The following is a 17,356-nucleotide window of genomic DNA, read 5'->3' on the forward strand; positions in this document are numbered from 1 at the left end:
CCCAATTATTTTGGCTCATCTATTCGATTAGAATCTAATCATCTATTGTCAAGTGTATTAATGGGATGCAACATCACTTCCTGTTTCAGATGGGAGCCCAAGAATTAAAGAAGCGCAAGAAAAACAAACTGTTTTTAATTGTAGGTATTGTATTGCAGGGCATTCTCAATCAAAAGGGATTAATGATCCAAAAGTGGAGTCTGGTCCATTAACACGAGAACTTATTGGCATGTTTGTGTACAGCAAACAAGCAAGTTATTAAAACCAAGAAGTACACTCAAAAGAACTGGATATAGAAACCACTCAGTGGGATAGACCCTTACACATTAACAAAGAAGGATTTTTCCTACTAGTTGGAAAATTATCCATCCGTTGAGTTCCCCGACATCTCAAACTACCTGGTGCTGCAGATATCGTTCTACAAGCACACAAAGATGAAAACCTGGGAAAGCATGGAGGCGTACAACTTTTTATATCTGGCTGGGGATCAGGACATGACAAAATAGACAGCGGTAGACAGCTCTAAGTGCAGGAAGAGTGTTTATTAGCAGGTGTGATATTTACAAAAACAAAACACAAACAAAAGCAGAATCATAAAGCGGAGTATTTAAACAGCGTTATAAACATGGCTAGAAACAAACATTACAGTGATAATGATAATACTTCGCAATGCCTCTGTGAAAACCATCTGTATCTGCTGATGGTGCTCAAATCAGTATCAGATGTTTCCCATAATGACTGGGTCCCAAGAACATGCACCATGCACTCCATGAATGTGTGTGGCCACTCGAGCTGCTCCAGAATCAAGTGCGCAAAGGCGTGACAGTCAAGTGTTTGTGTGCTGTGTGACCACAACTTTTAGCTCACATGTATATCGCCATGCGTCACTGCCAAAATGCCTCATTTTCATTGATAACCCATCGCAAAGCATCGCAAGCAGTAGTGTGACCGTAGCTTAATGAGGCGGTGTGGTGTTGGATACAACCCAGCAATGGTACCCGACTACAAGTAAAAATTAGCTTCAACTTGGGGGAAAAAAATTTGTGGCCCACTAGATGGCATTTCACGGCCCACTAATGGGCTGTAGCCCAGTGGTTGAGAAACACTGCCTTAGAGGGTACTGCCCCAGTGACAAGCCATTGTACACCTAAAGATACAATAATATACTTTATTTTCTGAGAGTGTATCTGACTGCTTGCTCACGTTCACTTGAAAGTGAAAACGTCCACTTTGAATGACATTTTGGTTGCATCCCTCAAGATCTAAGTCCCAATGTACTGCTCTGGTCTCACCCAGATGCCCTGTGGACCTACCTGGTCAGCTTTCTATAACAACAACAAAAATTAGCGTGTCCCCTATTCATATCTGTATTTGTATCAATTTATATTATCTCATCTCATTCATTTCATTATCTCTAGCCGCTTTATCCTGTTCTACAGGGTCGCAGGCAAGCTGGAGCCTATCCCAGCTGACTATGGGCGAAAGGCGGGGTACACCCTGGACAAGTCGCCAGGTCATCACAGGGCCGACACATAGACACAGACAACCATTCACACTCACATTCACACCTACGGTCAATTTAGAGTCACCAGTTAACCTAACCTACATGTCTTTGGACTGTGGGGGAAACCGGAGCACCCGGAGGAAGCCCACGCAGACACGGGGAGAACATGCAAACTCCACACAGAAAGGCCCTCGCCGGCCACGGGGCTTGAACCCGGACCTTCTTGCTGTGAGGCGACAGCGCTAACCACTACAACACCGTGCCGCCCCCAATTTATATTATATTCCAAATAATGTATTAATATTTGTTTGCATTCATACCACACATGGTATTTCTTTTTTTCCCTTGTCACATTTGCAGATGCACAAGCATTTCTCATATTCTTTTCAGGTTTGCTAAAATTAGCCCATTTGTTACCCTTCACTTCAACCTAACCCTAATTCAATCATTTTATTGATAGAGTGGCTATGAAAAAATACATGAAAAACATTTACGAAATAAGATTACACACACACACACACACACACACACACACACACACACACACACACACACACACACACACACACAAAGAACAAATTCCCCTACTTCACTGATAACACAGGCACAATAAAGCTGATTGAGTAACTCTGCAATTACCGTTCATTAGTGTTCAACCCTTTATTAATCAAAACTTAATAGCAGGTTTTTAATCACAAGATCCCAGTGTTATTAATAATACAGTAATACAGACTAGAAATAATGGTTAAGCAAGGTGGTTGTTAACAATCTCTCCCCCCCCACGCACATACAGAGGTCATGAATTTGAGTCAGAATTCTTCTTCTTCTTCTTCTTCAGCTGTTCCCATTAGGGGTTGCCATGGTGGATAATGTCCCTCCAGCTCCTCATGTTCTCCATATCTTTTTCTGTAGCACCAACCATTCTCATATCCTCCTTCACCACACCCATAAATCTTATCTTTGGTCTTCCTCTTTTCCTTCTACCTGGCAACTCCATCTCCAGCATTCTTTTCCCAATGTACCCTGGATCTCTTCTCTATACATGTCCAAACCATCTCAATCTCGCCTCTCTAACTTTGTCTCCAAGCCGTCCTACTGTACATGTGCTGTCCCTCTAATATTCTATTTGTTCAACTTTGTCCCTCCAAATGAGAATTTTAGCATTTTTAACTCCGCTACCTCCAGTTCAGCCTGCTGCCTTTTTGTCAGTGCTGATGTCTCCAAACCATACAATATAGCTGCTCTTACTTCTGTCTTGTACACTTTCCCTCCCTTTCATTCTTGCTGGCAACCTTCTGTCACAAATCACTCCTGACACTCTCCTCCGTCCATTCTAACCTGCTTGCACTCTTTTCTTCACTTCTCTTCTGTACTCACCATTACTCTGTACAGTTGATGCCAGATATTTGAACTCATCTGCTTTGACAACCTCTATTCCTTATAGCTGTACCATTCCACTGTCCTCACCCTCATTCACACACATGTCCTCCATCTTGCTCCGACTGACTTTCATTCCCTTTCTCGCTACTGTATACCTCCATGTCTCTAAGTTTTCTTCCACTTGCTCCCTGTTCTCACAATATCATCTACAAACATCATTGTCCATGGGGCCTTTTGCCTGATGTAGTCTGTCAACCTGTCCATTACCATTGCAAACAAGAAAGGACTGAGGGCCGAGCCCTGGTACAATCCTTTGCAGGTCCTTTTCTCCATTCTTAGTGTCTAACCTTTCATATACTTCATCATTTGCCTTTTCCTTCACCTTTGCCACTGCTGTCTTTGCTTTCCCTCGCATCTCCTTGTATTCTTGTCTGCTCTCATGATCTCTCTTTTTATCCCAGTTTTGCTTTGCCAACTTCTTTATCTTACTCTCCTAGACTTCCTCATTCCACCACCACATCTCCTTGTCTTCCTTTCTTTGTCCTGATGTCCCTTCCAGCACCTTCCTAGCTGTCTCCCTCACCACTTCTGCCATAGTTATCCAACCATCTAATACCTTAGTTTTCACCCAATGTCTGTCTCCTCATATCCCTAAATTCTGACTTACAATCTTCCTCCTTCAACTTCCACCATCTGATTTTTGGTTTAGCTTTCTCTTTCTTCCTCTTTTTTTTTTTTTTTACCTCTAAGATCATCTTCCCAACCACCATCTGATGCTGCTTAGTTGCACTCTCCCCTGCTATCACTTTGCAGTCTCAGTCTCCTTCAGATTGCATCTCTAACATAAAATATAGTCCACCTGAGAACACTTTCCTCCACTCTTATGTGTTACTCTATGAGCTTCTTTCTTTTTAAAATATGTATTCACCACAGCCGTTTCCATCCTCTTTGTGAAATCCACCACCATCTTCCCTTCCACATTTCTCTGCTTCATTCTGTACCTACCTACAGTATCACCTCCTCATCACCTCCGTTCCCTTCTCCAACATGCCCATTTAGGTCTGCTCCAATCACCACTCTTTCCTGTTTTCATATCCTTTCAACCACTTCATCAAACTAACTCCAGAATTCTTCTTTCTCCTCCATTTCACACCCCACTTGAGGGGCATATTTGCTGAGAATGTTCATCATCACCCCTTCGCACTTCACCCAACACACTCTTAACATACTCTTCATTCAGGATTACCCCAGCACCATTTCTCCTCCCATCCACACCATGATAGAAAAGCTTGAAACCACCTCAGATGTTCCTGGCCTTACTTCCCTTCCACTTTGCTTCTTGTACACACAGGATGTCAGTCTTTCTCCTTTCCATCATATCAGCCACTTCTGTTCCTTTACCAGTCATAATGCCAACATTTAAAGTTCCAACTTTCAATTCCACTCTCCTGCCTTTTCTACTCTCATGTTTCTTCCAGATTCACCTTCCACCTCTCTTTCTCCTTCTTTTCCCACCAGTAGCATAGTTTTCACTGGTATTCTGCTGGGAAAAACAGTTCCAGTGATGGTTATTGTCAACCTGGGTGTTGACCGATCCAGGACTAAAGTCCTCTTCTTCATCATCTGCAGAGTTGATTTGTCATGGGTTTTATGCGGGATGCCCTTCCTGACGCAACCCTCCCTGTTTATCCGGGCTTGGGACTGGCACTAAGAATGCACTGGCTTGTGCACCTCAGTGGCTGGATTATTTTTGAGTCAGAACACTTGGTTAAATTCTCCTCGCAGCTCTCAATAAGGTTTCTGTTCTGAGGGAAAACTCTGGTCTATGTGTCTGCACAGTGTCTGTAAACAGAAGGAAAATATTTTATCACTTCTCTCGGTCCATATTTAATCTGACCTTGGTATTCTAAATTTTACCTTGGCGAGGAGCTGTTCTGAGATATAAGACATTAAAGTTTTGACATTCCAGCTAGCAAACCTCTAAGGTAATGTAATATACATTTACAACTCAGTGATGCCTACACTTTAAGATTACTTCAAATTTCAAGAAATACATAAAAAGGAACACTTAAAGTAAAGTGCGATGCTACTGCTTATTCAAGGAGACTATGGAGACTACTAACAAGCCTGCCGCATCCCTCTAGTGGATTATAATCAATTTCAAACGACTTCTGGACTCTTTTACACTTACAGTGGTACTTGAAAGTTTGTGAACCCTTTAGAATTTTCTATATTTCTGCATAAATATGACCTAAAACATCATCAGATTTTCACACAAGTCCTAAAAGTAGATAAAGAGAACCCAGTTAAACAAATGAGACAAAAATATTATACTTGGTCATTTATTTATTGAGGAAAATGATACAATATTACATATCTGTCAGTGGCAAAAGTATGTGAACCTCTAGGATTAGCAGCTAATTTGAAGGTGAAATCAGAGTCAGGTGTTTTCAATCAATGGGATGACAATCAGGTGTGAGTAGGCACCCTGTTTTATTTAAAGAACAGGGATCTATCAAAGTCTGATTTTCACAACACATGTTTATGGAAGTGTATCATGGCACGAACAAAGGAGATTTCTGAGGACCTCAGAAAAAGCATTGTTGATGCTCATCAGGCTGGAAAAGGTTACAAAACCATCTGTAAAAGAGTTTGGACTCCACCAATCCACAGTCAGACAGATTGTGTACAAATGGAGGAAATTCAAGACCATTGTTACCCTCCCCAGGAGTGGTCGACCAACAATGATCACTCCAAAAGCAAGGCGTGTAATAGTCGGCAAGGTCACAAAGGACCCCAGGGTAACTTCTAAGCAACTGAAGGCCTCTCTCACATTGGCTAATGTTAATGTTCATGAGTCCACCATCAGGAAAACACTGAACAACAATGATGTGCATAGCAGGGTTGCAAGGAGAAAGCCACTACTCTCCAAAAAGAACATTGCTGCTCATCTGCAGTTTGCTAAAGATCATGTGGACAAGCCAGAAGGCTATTGGAAAAATGTTTTGTGGACAGATGAGACCAAAATAGAACTTTTTGGTTTAAATGAGAAGCATTATGTTTGGAGAAAGGAAAACACTGCATGCCAGCGTAAGAACCTTATCCCATCTGTGAAACATGGTGGTGGTACCGGTAGTATCATGGTTTGGGCCTGTTTTGCTGCATCTGGGCCAGGACGGCTTGCCATCATTGATGGAACAATGAATTCTGAATTATACCAGTGAATTCTGAAGGAAAATGTCAGGACATCTGTCCATGAACTGAATCTCAAGAGAAGGTGGGTCATGCAGTAAGACAATGACCCTGAGCACACAAGCCATTCTACCAAAGAATGGTTAAAGAAAAATAAAGTTAATATTTTGGAATGGCCAAATCAAAGTCTTGGCCTTAATCCAATGGAAATGTTGTGAATGTTAGGGTTTTGCAGGGATTCAAACCTGGTTCACTGGTGTGATAATCCAGCAAACCCCCACTAGGCCACCAGGGGGATGACTCAAATGCAGAGGCGTGAGGCGGAAGTAGAAAAGTATCAAAAGGTTTATTTACAATATATACAGTCCAAAAGAAATAATCCAAAATGCTCAGAAGATGAAGGGAAAAATAAGAAATATCCAAAGTACAAAAGTCAAAACAAAAGCCAAAAAACCAGAAAAGAAAAGGCAAAAATACCAACGCTCAGAAGATCCAAAAAAACAGTAAATACTAGGTCCAAAAAGTCCAAAAGGAAAAGCAAAGTACAAAACCAAAAAGACAAAGGCAAGGAACACGGTACAGAGGAAACTGGAGCTAAACATAACAGCACAAAGACTCCGTGACAAGAGGACTGAACTCAGGGGTATAAATACACAAACTAATTAAGGACAGGGCGGGGCAGGAAACAGGCAATAAGACAAAAACAAAACACAGAACACAGTGGTGACCTCTAGAGGCCAAAACAAACATGACCAGAAAAGGAAATAACCGCGGCCTCTAGAGGCCAAAACAGTCCCAGTCCTAACAGGACCCCCCCCCTCTACGAATGTCTCCTGACGTTCCCAGGACGATCAGGATGGGCCGAATGGAAGTCCCGACAAAGTTCTTTGTCTAGTATGTCCCGAGCTGGGACCCAGCAGCGCTCCTCAGGGCCATAGCCCTCCCAGTCCACAAGATATTGAAGACCCCCGCGAACCCGGCGGGAGTCCAGCAGGCGGCGCACGGTGAAAACAGTCTGACCCTGGAAGATGCGGGGGGCGGGGGGTTCCTAGGGGCAGGGGCATACGTGGACGTCAGTACGGGCCGCGACAGGGAAACATGGAATGTGGGGTTAATCCTTAGCGTACGTGGTAACTGGAGCCAGTAGGAGACAGGGTTAACTCTGCGTACAACCTTGAAGGGGCCAATGTAGCGAGGAGCAAGCTTGCAGTTCTCCACCCGCAGCGGAAGGTCCTTGGTGGACAGCCAAACCCGCTGCCCAGGGCGGAAAGTGTGGGCAGGTCTCCTATGGCGGTTGGCCTGAGTCTGGTTGGTACTGGAGGTCTGGATGAGTGTCCTCCTGACCTTGCTCCAGGTCTTGCGACACCGTCTCACGTATTGGTTGACCGAGGGCACCCCAGCGTCCTCCTCCTGGTCCGGGAACAGAGGTGGCTGGAACCTGAATTGGCACTGGAACGGCGACAGCTTGGTGGCCGATGACTGCAGGGTGTTGTCAGCGTACTCAGCCCATGGCAGCCAGGTGCTCCACAAAGTCGGGTTATCCATAGCCAGGTCTCGCAGGGTGGTTTCCAGGTCTTGGTTGAGCCTCTCCGTCTGGCCATTGGACTGGGGGTGGAACCCAGAGGAGAGGCTGGCAGTGGCCCCGATGAGCTTGCAGAAGCCGTGCCACACTCGGGAGGAGAACTGGGGCCCCCGGTCAGAGACGATGTCCTGTGGAAGACCAAAGACTCGGAAGACGTGATTAAATAGCAATTTAGCAGTGTCAAGGGCAGAAGGGAGTTTGCACAGTGGTATAAAGTGGCAGGCCTTGGAGAATCTGTCCACAATGACCAAAATGACAGTGTTACCTTGAGACTCAGGGAGACCCATGATGAAGTCGACCGCCACGTGGGACCAGGGACGCCGGGGAATAGGCAGAGGATGCAGGAGACCCTGGGGACGCTGTCGCGGGTTCTTGGTTCTGGTGCAGACCTCACAGGACAGGACGAATGACCTTACTTCCTTCTCCATGTTAGGCCACCAGAAGCGTCTTTTCAGGAAGTCCAGGGTCCTCTGAGCTCCTGGGTGGGCGGTGAGAGGGGAAGAGTGACCCCACTGGAGACCTTGGCCCGGGCTTGACGAGGGACGTACAGGAGGCCCGGTGGCCCCGTCCCAGGATCAGGGTCCCGGCGTTGAGCTTGTCGAATGGTCTCCTCAATACCCCAGCGGACAGGAGCCACAATCCAGGATACAGGGATGATAGGCCCAACTTCACTCTCCCTGTTGTTGGGTGAGAACAGCCTGGAGAGCGCGTCCGGTTTGGTGTTCTTAGAGCCCGGGCGGTATGGTAGGGTGAAATTGAAACGGCTGAAAAACAAAGCCCACCTAGCCTGTCGTGGGTTCAGCCTCTTGGCTTGCTGGAGGTACTCCAGGTTCTTATGGTCCATCCACACCAGGAATGGATGTTGCGCTCCCTCCAGCCAGTGCCTCCACTCCTCAAGGGCTCGTTTAACCGCTAGCAGTTCCCGATCCCCCACATCATAGTGGGACTCCGCAGGGCTCAAGCGGTGGGAGAAGTAAGTGCAGGGGTGCAGCTTCCCTTCCGAGCGTTGAGAGAGCACCGCGCCGACACCACTGTCCGAGGCGTCCACCTCCACGATGAATGGTTGGGAGGTGTCTGGGAGAACCAGAATAGGTGCCATGCAAAAGCGGTGTTTGAGGTCATTAAATGCCTTTTCCGCCTGAGGGGACCAGACATAGGAACCACCAGTCCTTTTGGTGAGGTCCGACATAGGTGCTGCTATGGAGCTGAAGTTCCTGATGAACTTGCGGTAGAAGTTAGCGAATCCTAAGAACCGCTGAACCTCCTTAACAGACTTGGGAGTAGGCCAGTCCTGCACGGCCAGGGTCTTGGCTGGGTCCATTTGGAGTTGCCCCGTTCGTATGATAAATCCCAGGAAGGAGACCTCGGGGACATGAAACTCGCATTTCTGGGCTTTAGCAAACAGATTGTTCTGTAAACGTCTCTGGAGGACTTGGCGGACATGGTGGCGGTGCTCCTGTAAGGTCTTGGAGAATATCAGGATGTCGTCGAGGTAGATGAAAACGTATTGATTAATCATATCCCTCAAGACATCATTGATAAGCAGAGGTGGAAAAACCCGGGTGCAGAAAGTAAAAACCCTGCCACATTTTTGCTCCAGCCAATTCAATGAACCAGCTGATCCTAATTACCACATCCCCTAAGCCAGGTTGATGAGCTAATTGGTGAAATCACCTGTGTTGAGAGCACAGGCAGAAGGAAAACCTAAGCAGGACTTTTACTTTGTCAATCCAGCTTTTCCACCTCTGTTGATAAGGGCCTGAAAAACAGCTGGTGCATTGGTGAGTCCGAAGGGCATGACCTGGTACTTGTAGTGCCCTGACGGGGTGTTAAAGGCGGTCTTCCACTCGTCTCCCTGTCGGATACGAACGAGATGGTATGTGTTCCGTAAGTCCAACTTGGTGAAGATGGTGGCGCCTTGGAGCAGGTCGAATGCTGTGGACATCAGCGGAAGGGGATAGCGGTTGCGCACGGTGATCTTGTTCAGGCCCCTATAATCAATACATGGCCGGAGCCCCCCATCCTTCTTGCCGACAAAGAAGAAGCTGGCACCAGCGGGTGAGGTGGAGGGTCGAATGAACCCAGAGGCCAAGGCCTCCTTGATGTACTCCTCCATAGCCTTGCGTTCTGGCTGAGAGAGGGAAAACAGTCTGCCACGAGGAGGGGTAGTCCCAGGGAGCAAGTCGATGGCACAGTCGTAGGCATGGTGCGGAGGGAGAACGGCGGCCCTGCTCTTACTGAAAACTTTCTTGAGATCCCAGTACTCTGTGGGAACTTGAGATAACTCGGTGAGATCGGGAGGCTCGGCAGGAGACACAGGAGAGCTAGAGAGCAGACAAGAGGCATAGCAAGCAGGACCCCACTCCACAACCTGGCTAGTGACTCAGTCTATACAAGGGTTGTGGCGGGTAAGCCAAGGAAGACCTAGAATAACTGGGAACTCAGGTGAAGGAATCAGGTGCAGGGATATTTCTTCCTTGTGACCTTGAGACTGGAGGAAGACTGGAGAAGTAACTTGGGTGACTCTTCCATCACCTAACGCTTGGCCATCGAGGGCAGACACAGACAGTGGGACTTCAAGAGGCGCAGTCGGGACATTGATGCTTTGGACGAAGTGGATATCCATAAAGTTTCCAGCCGCCCCTGAGTCTAACAAGGCTTGACAAGAGTGGACGGACTCACCCCAGGAGATGGAGACCGGGATGTAGATTCCTTGGCCAGGGAGTCCGGGAGAGAGGGTAGGCCCCGTCAAAACCCTCCCTCGGCTGGACGGGGTGGTCCTTTTCCCAAGAGCTCGGGACATGATGCTCGGAAGTGACCAGGCTTGCTACAGTAGATGCAGCACTTGTCCCTCCTTCTGCACTCCCTCTCGGCTACGGAGAGACGAGTACCGCCAACTTGCATGGGCTCTGGACAGTCACTGGAGGAGGTAGATGGACTCCAGGTAGAGGCAGGGAGGCCGGGGAGGCTCAGGACTTGGCGGCGTTCTCTCATCCTGTTGTCAAGGCGAGTAGAATGTGAGATCAGAGTTTCGAGGTCACTTGGGCATCCAATAGAAGCCAGACAGATGGAGTCAGACAGACCATGGTGGAAGGCAGTCTCGTTCCATCCACTTACTGCTGCGAGGGTCCGGAACAAGATGGCGTAGTCTGCAACGCTTCCCTCCTATCGGACAAACATGAGCTTCCTGGCTGCATCTTTACTGATGTCTGCCTGATCGAAGACCCGAAGCATCTCCTCCGTAAATAGCTTGAAGTCAGAACACTCGGGTCCCTGTCTTTGCCAGATGGCCGTTGCCCAAGCTTGTGCCTTACCAGCTAACAAGGTTATCACCAGGAGGCACTGGAGCGGGAGCAGGATGAGGAGATGCAGGCAGAGGTGTCAGCTGTGCCAGGGTTTTCCCAATTTGCTGAAGCAGTTCCTCGTGGCGAGCAAGGGCCTCACGTTGGCTGGTGAGCGTTCATCCATGAGCATCCATGGTCGCTCCGAAGCGTGTCAAAGCTGCCATAATTCCCTGAAGGTTGGCCGGGTAGACAGTTGAAGCAGCCTCTGCTGAGTCGGTCATGACGGAGTCTTTCTGTTAGGGTTTTGCTGGGATTCGAACCTGGTTCGCTGGTGTGATAATCCAGCAAACCCCCTCTAGGCCACCAGGGGGATGACTCAAATGCAGAGGTGTGAGGCGGAAGTAGAAAAGTATCAAAAGGTTTATTTACAATATATACAGTCCAAAAGAAATAATCCAAAACACTCAGAAGATGAAGGGAAAAATAAGAAATATCCAAAGTACAAAAGTCAAAACAAAAGCCAAAAAACCAGAAAAGAAAAGGCAAAAATACCAACGCTCAGAAGATCCAAAAAAACAGTAAATACTAGGTCCAAAAAGTCCAAAAGGAAAAGCAAAGTACAAAACCAAAAAGACAAAGGCAAGGAACACGGTACAGAGGAAACTGGAGCTAAACATAACAGCACAAAGACTCCGTGACAAGAGGACTGAACTCAGGGGTATAAATACACAAACTAATTAAGGACAGGGCGGGGCAGGAAACAGGCAATAAGACAAAAACAAAACACAGAACACAGTGGTGACCTCTAGAGGCCAAAACAAACATGACCAGAAAAGGAAATAACAGCAGCCTCTAGAGGCCAAAACAGTCCCAGTCTTAACAGTGAAAGGACCTGAAGCGAGCAGTTCATGTGAGGAAACCCACCAACATCCCAGAGTTGAAGCTGTTCTGTACGGAGGAATGAGCTAAAATTCCTCCAAGCCGGTGTGCAGGACTGATCAACAGTTACCGGAAACGTTTAGCTGCGGTTATTGCTGCACAAGGGGGTCACACCAGAGACTGAAAGCAAAGATTCACATACTTTTGTCACTCACATATATGTAATATTGGATCATTTTCCTCAATAAATAAATGACCAAGTATCATATTTTTGTCTCATTTGTTTAACTGGGTTCTCTTTATCTACTTTTAGGACTTGTGTGAAAATCTGATGATGTTTTAGGTCATATTTATGCAGAAATATAGAGAATTCTAAAGGGTTCACAAACTTTCAAGCACCACTGTACACTTCAGTCATAGATATGCATATTTAAAATGTATCTTGTAATTTCATGACAAATGCTCATGTGAAAACCTCACTTTTTCAGTTCTTGTGCACATACATTTGGGGATCTGGAGTGTCTACCAACCCACAAACTCTGAAAAAAGACAACCCAGACAGTTCCTTTTGGCCTGCCTATTTCAGCAAACACATGATTCAACAAGCTGTTCAGATTTTGTTCCCCTTCTTACATAAAGAAGGCACCCATCTTATGGCCCTTTTCCACTACCCTTTTTCAGCTCACTTCAGCTCGCTTCAGCTCACTTCAGCCCGACACGGCTCGCGTTTCGACTACCAAAAACCAGCACGACTCAGCTCGCTTCAGCCCTGCTTAGCCCCTAAAACTCGCACCGTTTTGGAGTGGGGCTGAAGCGAGCCAAACCGTGCCGAGTGAGGCTGGGGGCGTGAGCAGACACTCCCCTGTGCACTGATTGGTGAGGAGGAGTGTCCTCACATGCCCACACACGCCCCGCGAGCTGTAAACACCGCAAACCCGGAAGAAGAAGAATTACGAATTACGAGAATTTCTGAAGCCTTATGCGCCTCACCTCATCTATACGCTCTTGCCAGTATCTGTCCGCGTTGTCGGTGACAACAAGCCACAGCACCAAGACCAGCAACACTAACGACTCCATGTCCTCCATGTTTATTGTTTACTATTCGGGTCGTGAGACTACCGCTTAAAAGATCACTGAATCAGTGACATACAGAGCATCGTGCACGAGTTCGCGGAGCGCAAGGCTCGTCGTATGCCCTTCAAATAATGCGCGCAGTAGGCTGTTGATGTTTTATTATGAGCCATGTACAGTATGTCGCCTAATGTTTTTTTGTTTCTGAGTTACATGTTCGTTTGAAGGACTTAATGTACAAAATAACATAGTTGCACCCCATAGTGTTGAAATTGGTAAACACAGTGCATTCAGTGAGGTTTGCACCGCCCTCCTTTTATTTCTGACTCTTCCTGTCACCGTTGCAGCCTCTGAGCGCTCATTCGTATGCCCTTCAAATAATGTGCGCAGTATAGGCTATTGATGTTTTATTATGAGCCATGTACAGTATCCTAATGTTTTTTGTTTCTGAGTTACATGTTCGTTTGAAGGACTTGATGTACTAAATAACATAGTTGCACCCGGTAGTGTTGAAATTGGTAAACACCGCAGTTGTGGACATTTTGTAGCCTAAAATGATGTTATGATAAGCTTTAATAAAGGGCCCGGTCATTTGCCCCGCCCCCGGCCCGGCTCTGACTTGTTCCGCCACTGTCACTGATGTCACTGTTTGCGCTGCTTAACGACATCACGTGACGTCCACCCACTTTCGCTAACTCCACCCAATGTGTCCACCCACTCCCAGCCAGCACGGTTCAGCGCGGTTGTAGTCGAAATGCAACTCCAACAGCCCCGCTCAGCCCGACTCAGCTCGACTCAGCACGGCACGGCTCAGCCGCGTTTGTAGTGGAAAAGCGGCATTAGTATGGGCTCCCCATCTAAGTATGTCCATCCACGGCTTGAGAGAACTACCCTCATGAAGGCTGTGCCATGTTTTTCTCGCAAGCACTGGACCTGCTAGCATTATTTTGAAGTGAGCCAAGCACAGGAACTGCTTTGTGGTTTGCTGCACGCCGAGTGGATTAAATAGTGCACTTGTCTAGGGTCTAGGGTGCAATTTGGAAGTGACACACACACACACACACACAAAAGTCATTCCACATGGCATTCTCTTAAATTAGAAAAGTAGACAGAGAAAACAGAGCTTTTTTACCCAAGAATGGACAGACTCTTAAATATTTATACTTCCCATGCGCACTGTCTCATGTTCTGAGACTGTTATTATTATTATTATTATTATTATTATTATAAAACTGGTTGAGATTGTTCAAGGGATCATGCCATACACTTATCAATTATTTTATAAATTATTTTATATTAATCCTTGAGATGCTTTTGTAAAATTTCCAAGTTTATTATTTTTTTTATTTGAAAAAAATGCCTTGGTTCTTTTTTCTCATGCCCCTTGTTCTGATTGGCTAACATCCAACTCTGTCATCCACACTCACAGATTCTGTTAACCAATCAGAGTGATGCTAAAATTTAAAGGCCCACCCATGAAATCAGCCTGTTTTATCCTACAGGGTTTTTATTCCATGCTAAAATGACATGAGAAAAAAGAACAAAGGTGTTTTTTTTTAATAATTAAAAAAAACTCTCAAACTTAAATGCATGTCAGGGAATAATATAAAATAATTGAAAAGGAGTATAGTATGTCTCCTTTAATAACAAAAAATGTAATCAATAGAACAGAAAAATATTGAATTAATCTGTGGTTATTTCCCCAGCAATGTTAGTGTAAACAGAAATCCCTCGAGTGAACAGATGACGATGAGGATCATGTTTAAATGCTGCAAATGGCTTTTACCTCAGGTGATGAAACAGAGACTCTTGTGAATGATGCTGGTAATCAAAGTGAAAGCTTATGTAACTAAGAACTAAAGAGGCCGGAAGCAATTATGTGGGATTGGTGTTTAGTTTATTTAGGGCAATCCAAAAATCGTTGGCACATTTCAAAACAGGGGTCAGAGAACAGACAGACACAACACAACACAACACAACACAACACAGGGATAATCCATAATCAAGAACCAGGAAAACAGGCGTACCAGAGAACTCAGAACACAAACCATAGAACAAAGGAAAAACTGGAAGAAAAGTCTGAGACTTAATTTAATTTTAATTAATTTACGTGCTTTTAGACATAAAATGATCAGAAGCACATTTACAATATATACTTACAATATAATTCTGAATATTCTGTGCACATTCACTGAATAGGAGCAATTGTGCACTCTGATTGGCTATTCTACTCCTAGGATATCGGCTCATATACCATGAGTAGAGAAAAACAAAGTAGTAGAGAAATATTGCTAAGAAAAGAAAGTTAATGTCACTACATGACGCGGAAAAACTAGTTCATGCTTTTGTTACCTCCAGGTTGGATGATTGTAATGCCTTACTGTCTGGATGTTCCAATAAGTGCATAAACAAGCTCCAGTGAGTTCAAAATGCAGCAGCAAGAGTCCTTACTAGAACTAGATATATGACCACATCACCCCGTCTTATCCACACTGCACTGGCTCCCAATCAAATTTCGTATTGATTATAAAATACTCCTATTGACCTTTAAAGCACTGAATGGTCTCGCACCACAATACCTGAGTGAACTTCTGGTCCTCTATGACCCACCACGCCTACTTAGATCAAAAGGTGCAGGCTAACTGCTGGTACCTCATATAATGAAGGCTACATCAGGGGGCAGAGCCTTTTCTTACAAAGCCCCACAGTTATGGAACAGCCTTCCAAGTAGTGTTTGGGAATCAGACACAGTCTCAGTGTTTAAGTCGAGGCTGAAAACATATCTGTTTAGTCAAGCCTTTTGTTAATTCCATTAGGTAAAGGAGTAGATCTGGAGGGTCCTCAGGCATAGAGTGTTTTGGTAAACTGGGATGTATGGATGCTGTCAGTCCCCGCTCGCTTGCTCACTCGAGTTTGACGGTGTAGTGGCTGGCTGCTTTATGTCCCGGGGCTCCCTCATGCCTGTGTTACCTTCTGGCTCTCCCCTTTTAGTTATGCTGTCATAGTTAGTTGCCGGAGTCTCTGCTTGTACTCAGTGCAATATGTATACTGTTCCTACTTATTCAGGTGACATTGGGCATACCTAACAACCTGTGTTTTTTTCTCTCTCCCCCCAAAATCTGTCCCTCTCAGTTACATGTTGGTCCTGGGATTGAGCTGCTGACCTCTTCTGCTCCTCGGACCTGCCTGATCCATCCTGGTGCCGTGTCTGGTTGGAGTCTCATCACATTGCTCCTGCGGAGGGCGGCCCCATGTGGACAGTTGGGGGTCGCGCCTGGAGGACGCTCTGGACTCTTGCAGTGGTGCTTTTGTGGCTGGGGACTGCAGTTGACTTGCTGACTTTAGGGCTGCAGTTGACTTGCTGACTTTAGGGCTGCAGTTGACTTGCTGACTTTGGGACTGCGGTTGTCGTGAACGATTTTGCGCTCAGGTTTCCATCGGTGGGGGGTTTATAGCATCAATGAAGCTGACTTTATGTTAGGACTGTTAATGTTATAGTCATGTTGTCTGTTGTTGCCCAAATGAGGATGGGTTCCCTTTTGAGTCTGGTTCCTCTCAAGGTTTCTTCCTCATGTTGTCTGAGGGAGTTTTTCCTTGCCACCGTCGCCACAGGCTTGCTCATTGGGGATAGATTAGGGATAAAATTAGCTCATATTTTAAGTCATTCAAATTCTGTAAAGCTGCTTTGCGACAATGTTTATTGTTAAAAACGCTACACAAATAAACTTGACTTGACAAAATGGTGGCGCATGCTGCTGAACCAACCGAGGACGAAAACAAAACCTCAGATAATAAAAAAAGCAACAAAATATGGAATGAAAGTATTTCATGGTAAGAACATACCTTTTTTATTTTTCAATAATTATTATTATAGCATTTTTCACAAATTGCTCCTGTCGTTTCGCCGGTTTGTTTACATTCTAAGCGGAAATTATTTCGTTGGACGTTTTGTATAAAGTTTTTATTTATCAAATTTGCAAAAAATAAAAAGGCTCTTTTTCTCAAAATCCACTGAATGTGGATAAAATTAAACAGTTATTCCACTCAATCTCGTCATACATGGCTTTTAGCCTGCTCGGCGCTATGCGCCTCGTCGGCTATCAGCTCATGTACAACTCGATTTCGTGGAATAACTCATCTCATCTCATTATCTCTAGCTGCTTTATCCTGTTCTACAGGGTCACAGGCAAGCTGGAGCCTATCCCAGCTGACTACGGGCGAAAGGCGAGGTACACCCTGGACAAGTCACCAGGTCATCACAGGGCTGACACATAGACACAGACAACCATTCACACTCACATTCACACCTACGGTCAATTTAGAGTCACCAGTTAACCTAACCTGCATGTCTTTGGACTGTGGGGGAAACCGGAGCACCCGGAGGAAACCCACACGGACACGGGGAGAACATGCAAACTCTGCACAGAAAGGCCCTCGCCGGCCATGGGGCTCGAACCCGGACCT

Source organism: Neoarius graeffei, chromosome 10, assembly GCF_027579695.1.
Source record: "Neoarius graeffei isolate fNeoGra1 chromosome 10, fNeoGra1.pri, whole genome shotgun sequence".
In the NCBI taxonomy this organism is placed as follows: Eukaryota; Metazoa; Chordata; class Actinopteri; order Siluriformes; family Ariidae; genus Neoarius; species Neoarius graeffei.